The sequence below is a fragment of the Hyla sarda genome, chromosome 1 (assembly GCF_029499605.1).
Source record: "Hyla sarda isolate aHylSar1 chromosome 1, aHylSar1.hap1, whole genome shotgun sequence".
Lineage (NCBI taxonomy): Eukaryota > Metazoa > Chordata > Amphibia > Anura > Hylidae > Hyla > Hyla sarda.
The window spans coordinates 357,556,813-357,575,755 of NC_079189.1; the positions used below are offsets into that span (position 1 = coordinate 357,556,813).

The following is an 18,943-nucleotide window of genomic DNA, read 5'->3' on the forward strand; positions in this document are numbered from 1 at the left end:
TCTCACTCCTAAGCCTTGTTGTGCGCCCACAGAGCATTTTACACCCATATAATGGGTATTTTCGTACTCAGGAGAAATCGCGTTACAAATTTTGGGTGCAAAACCAGCATGTTAGTGTAAAAAATGTAATTTTTTTACAATAACATGCCGGTGTAGACCCCAACTTTACATTCAGAAAGTTTGTTAACCCTTTAGGTGTTTCACAGGAAAATTCTAAATCTTCATTTTTTACACTTGCATGTTCTTGGAGACCCAGTTACCCAGGGGTAAAAGGATAAAAAGCCCACAAAAATTTGTTAGGTAATTTCTCCCGAGTACGGAAATACCCCATATGTGGCACTAAACTGTTGCCTTGAAATACGACAAGGCTCCGTAGGGAAAGCGGGCCATGCATATTTGAGGCCTAAATTATGGATTTGCATAGGGACGGACTCGGATGCAAGCGTGGTGCTTGTCTCTTCTACCAAAAAAATAACCTACGGCAGTGTTTCCCAAACATGGTGCCTCCAGCTGTTGCAAAACTCCCTGCATGCCTGGACAGTCACGGACAGCCAAAGGGCATGCTAGGAATTGTTATTTTGCAACAGCTGGAGGCTCCATTTTGGAAACAGTGCCGTACCAGACGTTTTTCATTTTTATTTCGGGGGGGGGGGGGGGGTATGTGTATATGTAGTGTTTAACTTTTCATTTTGTGTAGTATAGTGTAGTCTTTTTAGGGTGCATTCACACGGCGGGGGTTTACAGTGAGTTTCCTGCTGGGAGTTTGAGCTGCAGCGGAAAATTTGCTGCATCTCAAACTTGCAGTGACAAACTCACTGTAAACCCCCACCCGTGTGAATGTACTCTATACATTCACATGGGGGGGGGGGGGCAAACCTCCACATGTTGCAAAACTACAACTCTTTAGCATGCCCTTTGGCTGTCCGTGCATACTGGGTGCCTTCAGCTGTTGCAAAAGCCACAACTCTCAGCATCCAGTCACAGCCGAAGGGCATGCTGGGATTTGTAGTTCGGCAACAGCCGGAGGCATACTACTAAAACTCCCAGTATGCCCTTTGGCTGCCTGTGCTTGCTGGGGGTTGTAATTATGCAACAGCTGGAATCACACTTGTTGCAAAACACTGGTAGTTTGTTACTTAACTCTGTTTCGCAACCAGTGTGCCTCCAGCTGTTGCAAAACTACAACTCCCAGCATGTACGGTCAGATCATCAGCAAATGCGAGGAGTTCATCAGGGGACAACAATTAAGAGAATGAACAGGCTAAACCAACACAATATGACAATACAGCAAAGATCATAACTATTTGCCAAATTAATGATAAATCAGTCCGGTTGCGGATCACTCCATGTAGAGGGATCCAGGATAGTGGTCTTCTCTCCACCCTGAGCTGCAAAAACCTTCTTGCCGCTCAGGGAGGAGGGAAGACCGCTATCCTGGATCCTTCTACAGTTATCAGTCCATCCAGGCGTCTGAGTGAGTGGTCCCTAACCGGACCGATTTATCATTAATTTGGCAAATAGATATGATCTTTGCTGTATTGTCATATTGTGTTGGTTTAGCCTGTTCATTCTCTTAATTGTTGTCCCCTGATGAACCCCTCGCATGCTGATTATCTGAATACAAGGGGGAAATGCGACGGAGCTTGCTGTTATCCAGGTGTTTACAAAACACTGATATATAGGACAATATTTGTACATCCATTACAAGCTATTTGATTATTTAAAGAGCACCTATCATCAACTAAACTTTCCCTAATCCCCTCCCCATCTGTCCCTGACTCTAACTATCTCTATCCCTTTATTTATTTTTGTTTAAAACCCCATGTATATATACCTTTTTCATAGCATCTTCGGTAGCTCAGTGTTGAGCATTATACGAGGGCAGGAAGTAGTCGTGGCCTGGCAGGCGCAACATCATCAGAAGCCTGGCCAGGCCAGCTTCCGCCCTTCTTCCTGTATGCTGCATTCCCTCTCGGGAGCGCGCATACAGGCGGAGTACAGGGGAGGGACAGCAGCCTCCTCCTCTCTGTTTGGCTATACATGTGCCATACAGAGAGGAGGAACGTTGGAGGACTGAGCTGCTGGCCCTGCTGCTTCTATCTTGCAGAGCAGCACTCAACTGACTCTCGGCTAGCACGCACCAGCTCTCCTTGTCAGCGGGAGGAGCCTGAAGACGCCGCTGGCAGGCCGAGTCAGGAGCGCGCCCTGCAGGGATGCGCGCACAGCGCTCGCTCCCGCCTGTCTGATTGACAGGCGGGGAGCTGCGCTGAGTATGCGATTTCAGACTCAGCTGCCAGGCCGGCATGAGTCCGAAATCACTAAAAAAGGGATTCCTAGAGAGACCTCTAGTGGACAAAAGTTTAAACACAAAAACCACATAAAAGTATACATTTTTTTAAATAGAAACCAATTAGAAAATGAATCTATAGATATTAAACTACAAAATATTTAAAAAAAGGTACTCTTTAAAAAGGGGCATTATTTGGATAGCCCTTGATTAAGCCTCTGGTTATGAGGCATTTTTGGTTTGTGGCACATTAATTTTGTCTTGGTTTGAGGACAATTATTTTATTGCATACTCATCAAATGATACATTTTAAATGAGCACATTTGGAAAAGTGTCCGTCAGAGTATACGTAAAAAAAATAAATAAATTATCGTAATTCCAATGTTGGAGTAACTGTATACTGGCGGCCACTTTTCCAATGGTTTTTAAGGTAACCAGTTATCAGCCAAACCGCAAACAGCATAAAATTGGAGCAGGCATCACGATTCCGGCACACTATGTGTTGGGTTTTCTGTTATGTAACAAACCCAAAAAAGTAGTACACAGAGGTGCCTCGCATATATGAATAGATGCAAGTACATTCAACCCTGACTAAATACATTAGGACAATCTGCTCAACTTACAATATAAGCAACCTATATGAAAACACATGTTGCAGCAGATAGATATATAAAATATTTATATTATATTAGGTATACTTAAAAAATATCAAAGTACACACACACACATATATATCATATTTTTTATATATTGTAAAGATGTCACTGTGGGGATAGCTCTGGGATTGTCCTTGACACAGCCAGAGGACACGTTTCTTCACAATAAACCGGCAAACAGCAAGTACTTTTGGCAAGTCTGGCTCCTCACCAGCTTTATTAGACAGGTTGTATGATAAATAAAAACATAACACAGGAACAAACCAAAATCCTAGACCGTCCACTTCACTGTTGAGGGGGTCACTCACACAGCCCTGGCTGTGTGCTTCTCGCAAGCCACCTTACTGTTTTCTGGGGAGAACACAGACTACACCGTCTGACTTCCTTTTAAACATACTTCCCCTCTCTGCTGCCTCATTGATTAGGCCCCAGGTGGAGGTTCCTCCAGGATCAGCTAGGGAAATGCACCCTTTCCTTGCCACACTGTCACAATATATATATATATATATATATATATATATATATATATATATATGTGTACGTAAGCACAAGCAAGCACTATACCATATGCAATGTAAATGGATAACTTCTAACACTATGTAGAGCCAAAGCGATTACCAAAGTTTAACGTAGATTACCTACTATAGGACTAAAGCAACCTGAGACACCGTTGTGCGCTTACCCCTACGTACATTTTGGCGCAGGTCACTTTATTCTTACCTTAGGTAATCTATGTTACACTTTGGTAGCCTTATTTGAAATACTCCGCCCCTGGACATCTTATCCCCTATCAAAGGAAATAGAATAATATGTCTGATCATTGGGGGGGGGGGGGGGGGGCATGGCGGCTGGGATCCCTGGGATCTCCAGGCGGCACCCTGGTGTTCTGAACATTTTTTTGTTCAGAACACTGGGTTTGGATGTCCGTGATGTCACGCCATGCCACCTCCATTCGTGTCTGAGACAAACAACTACAGACATCACGCCCCCTCCCATAGACATGAATGAAGGGGGCACCCAAACCCAGCTTTTTGAACAATAAACGTTCAGAACGCCGGAGTGCCGCCCAGAGAGCGTGGTTGGGGGGGGGGGGAGGGTTCCCAGCGGCTAGACCCATTCTTCGATCAGACATCCTGACATCTTGGAATCAGAATAATCGGTAAAAGCATCCCAGAGTTATTATTGCATAAAGTGACAGTGGTCAGAATTGCAAAAAAGGGCTCAGTCCTTAAGGTGAAAAAGGGCTGAGTCCTTAAGGGGTTAAGTCGCCCTGAGGATGCCATTGAGTGTGGCCGAAACATGTTAGGGTTAGAGGGATTTCTTAAGATATATTATTGATCCATTATATGGCAATATTTCTATGATTTACTGCATTACTATACACTTTGTACATCATTTCATGTCCGGTAAGACCAGCATAGACTGGCAAGCTATATTTTAATCTTTAAAATTGGTAAAAGGGTTCACATTGATATTTGGTGGGCTTTTAACACGAAATAAAAGTATTAAATAGCACTTTTCCTTCCATTTCTTTTCTGCTAAACACATGAGCATCGGTATGTGCACTTTAAATAGGATCTCATATGTGTAGCGTAACTTCTTATTATACATATTGTACTAATCCGCTTACATTCTATGTAGACTAGACTGGCAATTTGTAGATTTGAGACCGACCGGTCAACAAGAATCTAATGCTAAAATAAGATAGTGCTTAGCATTAGGTTTAATAACATACCGCTTTTCCCCATAATTAGCCCCAATGTAAAAATATTACCTTTTGTCTGTAAGTATGTGAAGTTGGCTTAAGTGCCCAGAGGTCATTCCTCAGCCAAAATCCAGACTTTGCCAAATCTTTTGCCTCTCTCCTCTGCCCCTTGCCCACTGAAATCATCCCCCTCCACTTTTGTTAACTAAAGCTATTTTTTTCTTTTGTGCTCCCCACTGAAATTTGGCACTATTACCATGCTACTGAGGATTGAACACTTTGTTTAAATAAACAACCCCCATGTCACAAGGTATTCCTGGCTTATGTTTTTTTCAGGGAGAGGTATTGGACTGCAGCCTACCAAACCGAATGGGAGTTAGAGACTGACTTGGATTCAAGGGGTACTCCGGTGGAAAAGTTTTTTTTTAAATGAACTGGTGCCAGAAAGTTAAACAGATTTGTAAATTACTTCTATTAAAAAAATCTGTATCCTTCCAGTACTTATTAGCAGCTCTATGCTACAGAGGAAATTCTTTTTTGTCTTGTCCACAGTGCTCTCTGATGACACCTCTGTCCGTGTCAGGAACTGTCCAGAGTAGCATAGGTTTGCTATGAGGATTTTCTCTTGCTTTGGACAGTTCCTGAAATGGGCATCAGGTGTCAGCAGAGAGCACTGTGGACAAGACAAAAAAGAAATTCAAAAAGAAAAGAATTTCCTCTGTAGCATACAGCTGCTAAAAAGTACTGGAAGAGTAAAGATTTTTTAAATAAAAGTAATTTACAAATCTGTTTAACTTTCAGGCACCAGTTGATTTAATAAAAAAAATGTTTTCCACCGTAGTACCCCTTTAAGGCCTTACACCCAGGGCTGGCCCAAGACATTGTGCTGCCTGGGTCCAGGAGTGAAGTTGGCTGAGCTGGCTACACTTACTGTGCTGATCACCAATCTGGCCAGCAACACCTTCAGAGAGCAGAGCACAGTGCCTTCATAAAAGGACATCACGTGTATGCAGTGAGTGGAATTACACTGTTTAGCTCATCAAAATAATAAATGAAATGCAATTCCCATATTATTGTGCTATTAATTAGGAAACTACCTAAATCATTTCTGCTGCTACAAATAATAAATAAATAAACAAAGCTAATTTAATTACTCTGGGAATTTAGTTATAGATCCCAAGGGCGGGCCCACAATATTACAACAGCCATGTTTGGAAACAATGGGGGGAATTCATCAAACTATTTACATTTTTTTTTTTTTTTAAGTCTAAATTTGTTGCATGATTTGTTGCAGTATGTTTCGGTACAACTTTCTGTGACTTTTCATTTAAAGCATTTTAGAATCATAACAACATTGTGGACTGCTTTAGAAGACTGTTTGCAGTGGTCAGTGATTTGCTTTTTGGAAAAAGTCGCAAATTTGTGGCACATGACCTGTTTTACACACTACCTTAAACTAACTCCCCCCAACCCTACAAAAGCATCTAAACTGGCAGACCGATTTGACCTTGCGACAAACTTATCTAGTGCCATGCAACATTTAATGAATTTGTCCCATGCACATCAAAATTATGACATTTCTGCTTTAAAGGTAATCCATATACCATAGTGCCACTTTTTTATTATTTATTTATGTTAATTCTTATGCCTATACAACTGTGTTCGAAAGGGTGGCATAGTATAAAAATAATCTACAAGTTCAATATTGGAAAAGGGAAATTCAATAAAAAGGTTATATGGATATTAGGAGAAAAAGGAAAATGAAGGGATGAAATCTGATGAGGAGATGTTGTCAGTAGTTGAGGACAGTATATTTAATAGAATATATGATAGAAAACAGGTGTTTATTCTTTTTTAAAATTCTGTGGATTTTTGCTGCCATGAATTTTAGAAAGGAGGATACCACTGAAAATGAGCAGCACTTCACAGGGTATTGTTTATGTGCCTTTTTAAAATTAAAGGGGTACTCCACCCCTAGACATCTTTTCCTCTATCCACCCCAGCATATGATAGACGCTGCAACAGAGAAAATTGCTCCAGGATAATATCTCTCAGCTGTATACACTGATAACTGCACAATGTCCCGATAACCGCTTCAGTATTGTAAAGTTCATTCAAATAGTGTGCATCCATATTGGTGAACATTTCTGTTGTGGATGTTGTTTTTTTTTTTTTTTTAAACACATATATACTGCAACAGAAAAAATTGCTCCAGGATAATATCTCTCAGCTGTATACACTGATAGCTGCACAATGTGACAATAGCAGCCTCAGTATTGCACAGTTCATTCAAACAGTGTGCATCCATATTGGTGAGCATTTCTGTTGAGGATGTGTGGTGGCCCAGTACAGGAGTTGCACCCCTGTACCCTAGCTGCCCTGTCCGGCAGACTCCATCCAGTGACCCCTGCCCCCCCCCCCCCCTGCACTTATGTTCTACCTACTCCCTTAAGTGCCTATGTTATGCACATAAAATGTGTTATAGCTTTAAGACCTGTTGTCATGTGATCCTAGTCTCCCCCATATAAGCCCTGGGTGGAGCTAGCTCACTCTCTTGGAGCTCTGCTCTTTCTGCTTAGCTGAGTTGCAGTGAGGTTAAGTCCTAGGTGTGTTTGGAGACAAAGGAGGTCTAAAGTCAGTCAAGCAGCCACAGATTCTCAAGTCCATTGCCCCACAGGTCAAGTCAAAGCCTGGTAAGATACAGAAGGGGTGAAGTCAATCATAGTCTGTCATAGTCAAGTCAGTCCAAGTCATCTTGTCTCAAGTCAGCGTGGCCTGCATCCAAATTGTCCAAGTCCACCATAAGTCCCAGCAAGCCCTAAGGTCTCTGAAGTCAATAGTCATCTCCGTGGGCCTAGCCAAGCTGTATAGAATGTTACACCGGTCTGACTCAGTAAAGCTGCCGTTGTTCCGTAACTTGGCATCTGAGTCATTATTTGCCCCGTGCCTAGCCCAGGATTCAGCGGTATAACTTCGGGTGGTGTAGAGGATAAACCACCCCCTTGTGTCATGAACACAAGCAGTGGCGTCGCTAGGGGGGGGGGGGCATGGCCCCCCTAGATCAGGCCGTGCCCCCCCTTGTGCCCCCCCAATTTAAAATAAATAGGGCTGTCCCGATACTAGTATCGGGGCCAGGGGCGGACTGACTGGCTGGGTAAAAAGCCCGCTGCAGCTGCTGGGGATATCCCTGGCTGCTCCTGGTCTGCGTATCATTAGCAGAGACAGACAGAGCAGGGATGAAGGTACCTTATGATGGCTCCGCCCCCAGCACTGGAGAGGAGGGGCCGAGAGCTGACAGGCCTCCGGAACACAGAGCAGCTTCATGTGAGGTGAGTGATGTCCCCGTGTCCTCCCTCTCTCCCCCCTGATCAGCAGTATATCCTGGGGCTGGGTCATATGTATAGTAGCAGTCCAGTGGGGTCACTTTCCCTCCTTCAGTGTCCACATGTCACATTATCAGAACAATTTTGGGGAAAAATCGCTGCAAAATTGCACGGTTTTACCGTGAATTTTCGTAAATCGCGGTAAAACCGCACAATTTTTGCCGCAATTTTTCCATAAATTGTTCTGGTAATGTGACCTGTGGACACTGGAGGAGGGAAAGTGACCCCACTGGAAGGACAACATGTGAACACACTGCTAGTTTATCATCAACCCCTTAAGGGTACATTCACATGTACAGGATCAGCTGCATATTTTTGCTGCATATTTTGTGCAGCTGATTTTGCAACCCATTAGCTTCAATAGGTAGCAAAATCAGCTGCAGAAAATATACAGCAGATCCTGTACGTGTGAACGTACCCTAAGGGCTCATTCAGGGGTAGATCCACAGTGTATTTTACGCTGCAGATCCACCGACAATGGACCCTACAGTGCTGCCTCCATCTGTGCCTGCTCATAACGCCAATCCTCCGCTACGAGCAGACACGCTTTGATGTGTATACTCGCACACATCATGGCCGCTCCTCCTGCTCTCCGAGCTAGGCCGAGAGCAGCCGCGATGTGTGCGAGTATACACATCAAAGCGTGTCTGCTCGTAGCGGAGGATTGAGATTTTGATCAGGCACAGATGGAGGCAGCACTGTAGGGTCCATTGTCGGGGGATCCGCAGCGTAAAATATGCTGGGGATCCATCCGTGTAAATGAGCCCTAAGGACACAAGGCGTATGTGTACGCACAGTGCCTGCTCCCACTATGTTGTCTAAATCATTAGCTAGAACCCTCGGCTAATGCCAGACATCACCAATCAGGCTGATGTCCGACATTAACACTTTAGATGCCGCTATCAAAGTTGATGGTAGTGTCCAAAAGTTTTAACGCCTTAAGGACATAGCGTTTTTCCGTTTTTGCACTTTTATTTTTTCCTCACCTTTTAAAAATCATAGCCCTTTCAATTTTGCACCTAAAAATCCACATGATAGCTTATTTTTTGCGCCACCAATTCTACTTTGTAGTGACATCAGTCATTTTACCCAAAAATCTAAGGCAAAAACGGAAAAAAAAAATCATTGTGCAACAAGAACTTATGAAGATTTTAAATTACATTTAAATTTTTTTTTTTAAATTAAACATGTTCTGCACAGTGTATATGTGTATATATATATATATATATATATGTGTGTGTGTGTGTATTTATTATATACACACACACACACGTTTTAAAATTGCCCCCCCACTTTTGTCACTGGCCCCCCATGTGCCCCCCCCTAAATATGAATGCTGGAGACGCCACTGAACACAAGGGGTTAATGCCATCTGCCCCTAGGGTAATTCCCTATGCCCTCATCACACCCTCACCACAGATGTTTTTTTTTTTAAACCCTTATATACACTGCAACAGCTAAAATTACTCCAGTATAGTACCGTATTTATCGGGGTATACCACGCACCGGCCTATAACACGCACCCTCATTTTACCAAGGATATTTGGGTAAAAAAAGTTTTTTACCCAAATATCCATGATAAAATGAGGGTGCGTGTGTGCACGTGTATACCCCGATATACCCCCAGGAAAGGCAGGGGGAGAGAGGCCGTCGCTGCCCGCTTCTCTCCCCCTGCCTTTCCTGGGGTCTAGAGCGCTGCTGTCGGCCCTTTTCACCCCCTGGGGGAGAAGGGGCAGCGGCACCCATTGCCGGCGCCGCTGCCCCGTTGCCTCCCCCCATCCCCGGTGGCATAATTACCTGAGTCGGGTCCGCGCTGCTCCAGGCCTCCGTCGTGCGTCCCCAGCGTCGTTGCTATGCACGGCGCGGCGCTCTGACGTCATGCGCCGCGCCGTTCAGCGCATAGCAACGACGCAATGGGTGCCGCTGCCCCTTCTCTCCCCCTGGCTGTCGGCGCTGCTTCTCTCTCCCTGGCTATCGGCGCCGGCACCGATTGGACTATGTCCAAGATCCCATAAAACTGCAATCATAAAATGTTCTTGGACATAGTATTGGGGATGACCTAGTTTAGAAAAGGGCATAAGATATTTATTTATTTAATCACATTGTATTAGGGAGCGCATAATGGGGGTTATGCATGTCCCAGTGGGCAGCACTGACGAACTATATATGGAACCACATAGAGAATGAGTCCTAGTTGTGGGACCAGAACAAGGAGATGGTTCCTTGAGAACAGGCTGTAGACCTGATATGAAAGTGTTGTCAGATTAGGCTGCCGACACCACTGGTTTCTGTCCATAGGACAGACCCCTGTAAAATGAGCCATGGCCGCAAACCATATACAATGTAGTGTGCTATACCTTTTGAATTTATTATATGATACATTTATTTAAAAATGATTCTTGCCCATAATTATATGTTAGTATGGTCATCCTCAGTACTTTACCTTGCCCTTAAACTTGCCAGTACTTAACATGGCGCACGTACTTTAGTTGTTGGTGTGCGCGTGCACACAGAATATTGGCACATGCGCTGTGGAGATATGGACACCTTACGCTGAATTATCACTCACCCGGCAACTGGTGACGATTTCCGGCGACGACCGGAAGTAGTGAATCGGCACCTGCGTACTGGGTTTGTGTACAAACACCCTGCTCTCAACGGAAGTTCACACCGATTGGATATCCACGCTGCTGTTAACAGGTGAACGCCGCCTCTTGAACCGGACCTCAGATTAATTTATTAGAGTTTATATGCACGGTACACTATTGAATCACTGTATTATATGAATAATATGTAAGCACTATATATGATTGTATACCGCTGTATTTATAACACATATACATGTGACCGATGATGGTCTATTTTAGTATTTTTCTAGTTTGTTTTGATTTTGGTTTGGGCACACCCCCCTCATTTGTGTATTCAATTGAAGGGTCTATATATATATACATGCTTGTACAATGTTTGATATGCTTGAGAAAGGCTCTATTGTTGAGCCGAAACGTAGCTTTTCTGCACAGATGTGTGAATAAACCCACGCTTTCATTGGTATACTGGTGTGCCGCTTCTACTTGATTCTACATATTATCTGGGAGTTGGTCGGTTCCCGAAGCTTGGCACCCGGGCGGATCTGGAATCCTGGTGCACGGTGCTCCCCTTGATTTATTATTTATATATATATATATATATATATATAATATGTATGTATGTTAGTAACATGTCCAAGCATTACCGCAATGCCAAGTGCCCTATGCAGTACCTAAATAGTTAGATAGGTAGATATTTTGCACTCAATTCACACTTAGCTGTCTGATGCGACTGAATTCTTCCAATGACTAACGACCTAGTCCACACTGAATCAATAATTCAACATGTCTCCCGCCTATTTTTCCACAGGGACCCGTTAAAGCCCATGGCCAGCGAATTTAGTTCATCAACCACCAAAAACTTCTGGTGTGCAGCCGCCATCAGAGCCACGCGCCGCATGTCACCAGGCACAGGTATACACCCACTTCCCCACAAACCTCCACTTCCCAATCCAGGACACTGGTGGTGGCAGCTGTACCAGTAAACAACGAGGGAGAAGACAGAAATGGCCAGGAGATGCAGACACAGAAGGAGACCTCAGAAAACACAGGCACAGACTAGTCCATTCTCACCCTGCAAGGATGGGGCGGTAACAGGGATGGAGACAGAGGGAATGTCGGCCGGGCCCAGAGCAACGAGAGCACATGCCGCACCTGTGACTCTGAAAGAAGCGATCTGATTGGTTGCTATGGGCAACTCAGTAACTTTTACTCTGGACATGTTTTGATACATCTCCCCCACTGTACTAGGACACTAGAAAAATAGGTATTCAATCAGTCTGGCTTCAACTAGAACGCTGGCTCCACGTGGCGCAGGATACAAAAGGAATGGAGATCAGATAAAATCGAGGTAGTTTATTTCCCAAGATGCATCTTGGGAAATAAACTACCTCGATTTTATCTGATCTCCATTCCTTTTGTATTCCTTTTGTGCCACGTGGAGGTGGCGTTCTCCTTGAAGCCAGACCGATTGAATACCTTGCCTAGCTGGAGGGCTGCGGATACACTACCTCTTGATGCGCTTACCATTGTTGTGTATGATGTTACGCAACCAAATCTGGTGAGCTGCTGTCTTATTTCATTTTTATACTGAGTATCTCTCTTTTATCACACCAAGAAGCGCTCTCCCTTTTTCTCCCCTTTAGACTAGAAAAATAGAGCTATGGACCGTTTACAGACAATATTAGGATAAGTGTTTAGAATTATGTACACTGAAAAAACCTGGCATTAGGGGCAAACCCGTGAACATCCTTGAATGAGACAATTACATAGGTGGTCCTATCATGATGTGAGAGTGCAACTTGCTGGGATCACCTACATTTGTGTATAAATGGGGAAGAGGTAAACAAAGATGTCCTCCTACATTATCTCAGGCTGTTCAGGAGTACAATGGGACCAGATTTGCCTTGTTCTTGGATGATAACGCATTTCTATATACAGCTGCTCTAATGTATGGTTATTTGAAGTGCCTAGTTAGGCTCAGTTGTAAAGTCCTGTCCTAAAGTTGTCATTGATTATATTTTTGTATTAGTTAGATTGTTGTGACAGTGATGTAAAGCATTCTCTAACCTGAAATAACCTGATTTATGAGAATCAACATTTTCTAACAGGGTTAACAAAAAAGGACATATCTTCAAAAAAGAACTGTAAGTATGGCATTATACAGCACATGAGTCTGCAGTCTTCTGGGAGATACCTAGGACAACTGTGGGGCAATGACATTTCTTAAGTATGAGCTGTTATAATTTCTTTAATAACAGCTAACAGCATCAATTATCTGATATTGAGAATGTATCACAAATGATTTACCACAAACCGAAAATCTATTAAAGATGTCTAGTGATATATGAAATTGTCACCCATCATAATAAATCTAGATGGTCCCGCTCAGCACTATGCCCCGCTCTTATCACGTGACCTTAACGTGGCGACTTGCACGTTGAAAAGGTACACTAACAACTTGTTAGTTTTTCAAATTATGCTGAGAAGAAATTAGATAGTAGAGGATATGTGACCATGTTCTGTTTCTCTATTTTTGAGAAACCTAGATTTAATATTATGTTAACGATAAAAAAAGCAAATGGGCAGGAAATGAACATAACATTTCATCTTTCTATATATATGCATTTGATTTCCCCTGTTCACTAGAATTGGCACTTCTCTTTTTTTGTCTTTAATTGCTAGCATTCCAAGAACAATTGACTAGCTTCTTATGACAACTATTGCTAGGGCTACATTGTGACTTTTTGTATCACTCCAAATTGATTTCAACTATCAAGCTACAGTCCAAAACAATACATTGAATTGGATGCAATCTTGTGGACTACAACTGTAACCTAACAGTTAAAATGACTCTTAAGTCCAAGGATGCCAGGGCATACCTATATGCCCTGTATCCTAGACTGGTTAAGGACCCAGGGCGTACCTGTACGCCCGTGGGAATTCCGCTCTCGCTGGGCGGGGACCGGACCGGAATGCCTGCTGAAATCATTTAATCATTTAGCAGGCATCCCGTGCCAACACCTTGGGGGGTCCTTTCCACCAAATACCGCATCCCACACCCCCCACCCCTCTCCCCTTATGCCCATGATGGCGATCGCCGGTCAATTCAGACCGACAATCCGCTGGTGATTCCGGGTCATACGGGTCTCTGGTGACCCAGAAAATAAGCGTGATCGGGGCTGTCCAAGACAGCCCTGATTCCCCTGAAGGGATAGTAGTGAGGTGGCAGGGGTGCCACCCCTCCTATACCTGCTATTGGTCGGGGGGGGGGGTTAAAGTTCGGTTCCCCCGCTCTGCCCACCCACGGTAGTCCAGGCAGAGTGGAGGAACTGTGATGTGAGTGGCGATGGATGTGGCTTACTGGGCGGCAATCGACGGTCCTCCTACTGGTGCGGCAGGTGGCGATCCTGCTGCAGGAACCAGGAGGTGAGTAGTTGGTTGCCTAGCAACATCTGGAGGGCCAGTTTGGAGACCACTATGCAGTGGTCTCTAAACTTTAGCTCGCCAGATGTTGCAAAATAACAATTCCCAGCATGCCCAGACAGCTGTTTGGGCATGCTGGGATTTGTAGTTTTTCAACAGCTGGAGCGCTACAGTTTGGAGATCAATGTGCAGTGGTCTCTAAACTGTGGCCTTATAGATCTTGCAAAGCTACAACTCCCAGCATGCCCACTCAGCAGTTTGCTGTCTGGGCATGCTGGGATTTGTAGTTTTTCAACATCTGGACGGCCACAGTTTGGAGATCACTGTGCGGTGGTCTCTAAACCGTGGCCCTCTAAATCTTGCAAAACTACAACTCCCAGCATGCATGAACAGCAAACAGCTGTCTACGCATGTTGGGAGTTGTAGTTGCGTGCCTCCAGCTGTTGCATAACTACAACTCCCAGCCCTTTGGTGGTTAGTACATGCTGGGAGTTGTTGTTTTGCAACAGCTGGAGACACACTGGTCGAAAAATACTGAGTTAGGTAACAGAACCTAACTCAAGGTTTTCCAACCAGTGTGCCTCCAGCTGTTGCAAAAGTACAACCCCCAACATACACGGTCTGTCAGTGCATGCTGGGAGTTGTAGTTTTGCAACAGCTGGAGGTTTGTTCCCCCCCTCCCCCTCATGTGAATGTACAGGGCACAAATCACATGGGCAGGGGTTTACAGTGAGTTTCCTGCTTCAAGTTTGAGCTGGGGCAAATTTTCCGCCTAGCGGGAAACTCACCGCAAACCCCCATCCGTGTGAATGTACCCTAAAAACACTACACTTCTCTACACTACACAAAATAAAGGGTAAAAAACTACATATACACATATACATACGTACACTGTTCCCCCCCCCCCCCCCCCAATAAAAATGAAAAACGTATCGTATGGCACTGTTTCCAAAACGGAGACTCCCAGCATTTCCAGACAGCCACTGACTGTCCAAGCATGCTGGGAGTTTTGGGAATCATTGGCGTAGAATATTTTTCGTAACACTTGCATCCGAGTCCACCCCTATGCAAATCCCTAATTTAAGCCTCACTCTCACACTTCGGAGCCCTGTCGTTTTTCAAGGAAACAGTTTAGGGCCACATATGGGGTATTTCCGTACTCGGGAGCAATTGCGTTACAAATTTTGGTGGGCTTTTTCTCCTTTTACCCCATATGAAAAGGAAAAGTTGGGGTCTACACCAGCCTGTTAGTGTCAAAAATAAAAAATGTTTACACTAACAGGCTGGTGTAGACCCCAACTTTTCCTTTTCATATGGGATAAAAGGAGAAAAAGACCCCCAGAATTTGTATACCAAATTCTCCTGAGTACAGAAATACCCCATATGTGGACGTAAAATGCTCTGAGGGTGCACAACATGGCTCAGGAGTAAGAGCACACTATGTACATTTGAGGCCTAAATTGGTGATTTGCACAGGGGTGGCTGATCTTACAGCGGTTCTGACATAAACGCAAAAATATAAATACCCACGTGACCCCATTTTGGAAACTACACCCCTCACGGAATGTAACAAGGGCTATAGTGAGCCTTAACACCCCACAGGTGTTCGATTAATTTTTGTTAAATTTGGATGGGATTTTCACTAAAATGCTGGTGTTACCCTAAATTTTTCATTTTCACAAGGGAAAAAAGGGGAAAAAAAGCCCCCCAAAATTTGTAACCCCATTTCTTCTGAGTAAGAACATACCCCATATGTGGATGTAAAGTACTCTGCGGGTGCACTACAATGCTCAGAAGAGGAGCGCCATTAAGCTTTAGGAGAGAAAATTTTTCCGGAATTGAAGGCCAGGTGTCTTTACAAAGCCCCCATGGTACCAGAACAATGGACCCCTCCACATGTGAACCCATTTTGGAAACTGCACCCCTCACATAATGTAATAAGGGGTACAGTGAGCATTTACACCCCACAGGTGTCTGACAGATTTTTGGAACAGTTGTCCGTGAAAATGAAAAATGTAATTTTTCATTTGCACAGCCCACTGTTCCAAAGATCTGTCAAATGCCAGGGGGTGTAAATGCTCACTGCACACCTTATTAAATTCTGTGAGGGGTGTAGTTTCCAAAATGGGTTCACGTGTGGAGGGGTCCACTGTTCTGGCACCATGGGGGCTTTGTAAACCCACATGGTCCCCGACTTCCATTCCAAACAAATTCTCTCTCCAAAAGCTCAATGGCGCTCCTTCTCTTCTGAGCATTGTAGTGCACCAGCAGAGCAATTGACGTCCACACATGGGGTATTTCCATACATAAGAAATGGGGTTACAAATTTTGGTGGGCATTTTCTCCTATTACCTCTTGGAAAAATGTAAAATTTGGGGAAAAACCAGCATTATAGTGAAAAAAAATGTCATTTACACATCCGACTTTAACAAAAAGTCATCAAACACTTGTGGGGTGTTAAGGCTGTACCCCTTGTTACATTCCTTCAGGGGTGTAGTTTCCAAAATAGTATGCCATTTGTTTTTTGTTTTAATTTTTTTGTTCTGGCACCATAGGGGCTTCCTAAATGTGACATACCCCCCAAGAACCATTTCAGCAAAATTCACTCTCCAAAATCCCATTGTTGCTCCTTCCCTTCTGAGCCCTCTACTGCGCCTGCAGAACATATTGCATCCCCACATGAGGTATTTCCTTACTAGAGAGAAATTGGGTTACACATTTTGGGGGTATTTCTCTCCTTTTACACCTTGTAAAAATTGAAAAAGGGACTCTACAAGAACATGCGAGTGTAAAAATTTAAGATTTTGAATTTTCTATTCCTGTGAAATACCTAAAGGGTTAAAAAACTTTTCTGAATGTCATTTTGAATACTTTGAGGGGTGCAGTTTTTATAATGGGGTAATTTATGGGGTTTTTCTAACATGAAAGCCCCTCAAATCCACTTCAAACTGAACTGGTCCCTGAAAAATTCAGATTTTGACATTTTCGTGAAAAAGTAAAAGAGAAGGGGAGAACATGGGAATGGGGAGAATTGGGAATGGGAACTTGTTTTTTTTTTTTTGTGAGGGAGGCCTTACCTTCATAATGTGGGATGTGTCTTCCTACTGGGATTACCTACCAACTGAGAGATACCTAATAGGGAAACTATCGCCTCTGGGGACCTGTCTGTCTACTGGGGACACCTACCTAAGGTGGGAAATACATACCTAATAGGGTAAAATACCTACCTACTTACTGGGGGAAACTACATATCCACTGAGAGACCTACCTACCAACTGGGGAACATACCTATTTTGGGAAATTATCTCCATCTAAAGAAACCTTTCTAGTTACTAAGATCACCTATGTACCAACCTAATAGAAAAAAATATACCTACCTACTGGGGGAAACTAGCTATCTGCTGGGGCAAAGCTCCCTACTAACTGGGGGGACCTACTCCTCAACCCAACCAACTTACCTACACATTCTCAGGCTGCTTTCACACTATAAAGTTCATCCATTTTAAAGACCCACTATAATGTCCCGTTATGAAAACCTTTAAAAACAGGCATTAAACCCGCCCCGGGTGCCACTCTCAAGGGGGGTGCCAGGGGTGGACTGATATATACCTATGGGAAGAAGGGGGGGGTGTAGCTCTGCATATACCTATGGGGAAGAGGGGGGGGGTGTAGCTCTGAATATACCTATGGAGAAGAGGGGGGGTGTAGCTCTGCATATACCTATGGGAAAGGGGGGGGGTGTAGCTCTGCATATACCTATGGGGAAGGGGGGGGTGTAGCTCTGCATATACCTATGGGGAAGGGGGGGGTGTAGCTCTGCATATACCTATGGGGAAGGGGGGGGTGTAGCTCTGCATATACCTATGGGGAAGGGGGGGGGTGTAGCTCTGCATATACCTATGGGGAAGGGGGGGGGGTGTAGCTCTGCATATACCTATGGGGAAGGGGGGGGTGTAGCTCTGCATATACCTATGGGGAAGGGGGGGGGGTGTAGCTCTGCATATACCTATGGGGAAGGGGGGGGTGTAGCTCTGCATATACCTATGGGGAAGGGGGGGTGTAGCTCTGCATATACCTATGGGGAAGGGGGGGGGTAGCTCTGCATATACCTATGGGGAAGGGGGGGGGGTGTAGCTCTGTATATACCTATGGGGAAGGGATTTGGGTGGCATAGGAGCGTGGCAGAAGATTGACGAGCTGCAGAGCCTAACAGGTGCCCTTGCATTTTTTTTGGTCAGGGGGCCCCGAGTGTTGTCAGTCCGCCCCTGGGGGGAGGGGAGGGAGGGGGTGTAATTAAGGTGGGGGGGGGTGCGTGTGTGTGTGTGTGGGGGGGGCAAACAAAGGGTCCGCCCCCGGTGCCAAATGCTCTAGGTACGTCCCTGGGTTGCAGCATCATGATGTGGGGTGTATTTCAGCGGCTGGGACAGGGAGACTTGACTAAGACGAGGGAAAGCTGAATGGAGCCAAATACATAGATACTTTTCATGAATACCTTATCCAGTATGCTCTGGACAAGCCAAGACAACACAGGAGTGATTTAGAAGCAACTCTATGAATGTCTTTGAGTGGCCCAGCCATAGCCCTTACATGAACCCTATTGAGCATCTCTGGATAGTCCTAAAAATAGCTGTCCATCGACGGTCCCCATCCAACCTGACAAAGCTTGAGAGAATCTGCAGAGAAGAATGACAAAATATGCCCAAATTCAAATATTCAAACATTGTGGCATCATACTGAAGAAGATTGGAGGCTGTAATTGATGCCAGAGGTGCTTCAAGTAAGTACTGAGTACTTGGGGCCTGAATACTTATGTGAATGCAATATTATAGTTTTTTTTCTTTTCAATAGATATATAATTGATAGAAATATAATTGTCTAACATGGCACAAGCTGAACACATA

At 44.3% G+C, this 18,943-nt stretch overlaps 1 protein-coding gene and 1 long non-coding RNA gene across 2 annotated transcripts in view; one reads left to right on the forward strand and one right to left on the reverse strand.

Annotated features, from left to right (window-relative positions):
* Positions 1-11,933, forward strand: part of LOC130274122 (uncharacterized) — a 95,888-nt gene extending 83,955 nt beyond the window's left edge. Inside the window, exon 3 of the long non-coding RNA XR_008844252.1 lies at positions 11,428-11,933. This is a non-coding gene — a long non-coding RNA (uncharacterized LOC130274122). The remainder of the gene's footprint in view (positions 1-11,427) is intronic.
* Positions 1-18,943, reverse strand: part of LOC130274116 (programmed cell death 1 ligand 1-like) — a 74,599-nt gene that overhangs the window by 38,975 nt on the left and 16,681 nt on the right. The gene's annotated exons all lie outside the window — the stretch shown is intronic.